We start from the raw sequence: 773 nt of genomic DNA on the forward strand, positions 1-773 counted from the left end.
TTGCTGGGATCTGAGAGGAATCCCGTTATGTTGCTGGGATCTGAGAGGAATCCCATTACCTTCGTTGCTGGGATCTGAGAGGAATGCTATTATGTTGCAGTCCTGTATGTGGTGTCCCTAGTGGCAAGTTCTGGGTACCTGCCTTCCCTCTGAGAAGACCCAGGCTTCTCGTTGGTCCCACTATAGTGGCCAAGTCAATGGTGGGCAGTGCCTTCCGTCCTTGCTGTGACTGGAGCCCTCCCTTGATCCCAACGCTATACAAGGTTGACAGACTACCTGGTTTGGCTCCGTTCCTCCCAGTGAGGAAGTGCTCCGTACTCAGTCTTATTAAGAACGGGCCAGCTTTCTGTAAACAGGCTTCTGTCATTCTCCTGATGTAACATGGCCTGGGGTCACACTTCATCCACGACCCTGTGTTTTCCTGGCTATTGTGACCTGTTAAAATTGGTCACATTTCTTTAACAATGAATGTGGTACTGCCACCGAAGGGAGCCAATCGTGAGCTGAATTAGTTTCTTTGGGCAACCAATTTTCTCTCTTAGCCACCAACCCAGGTTACGGAGTTTCCAGCAAGTCTCACATTTGAATCTGGCTAAGTTACATCTTGGCCTCATGGATTATGGTATGAGATACTGAAAAACGTTCAACTCTTAGCAAGAGACATAAATTTGGAATAATATATTTGTCAAGCAATTTTTTTTTAAATACTTTTTTTTTAAGATTTTTATTGGGGAATTGGGGGATGGGAACAGTGCTGGGGAATTGGGGGAAGG

General features: G+C 46.1%; 1 protein-coding gene across 1 annotated transcript in view; it reads left to right on the forward strand.

Moving 5' to 3' along the window:
• The window catches only part of ITGA8 (integrin subunit alpha 8), a 172126-nt gene that overhangs the window by 51100 nt on the left and 120253 nt on the right, over nucleotides 1–773 (forward strand). The window lies entirely within an intron of this gene.

Source organism: Hipposideros armiger, unplaced genomic scaffold, assembly GCF_001890085.2.
Source record: "Hipposideros armiger isolate ML-2016 unplaced genomic scaffold, ASM189008v1 scaffold_844, whole genome shotgun sequence".
NCBI lineage: Eukaryota > Metazoa > Chordata > Mammalia > Chiroptera > Hipposideridae > Hipposideros > Hipposideros armiger.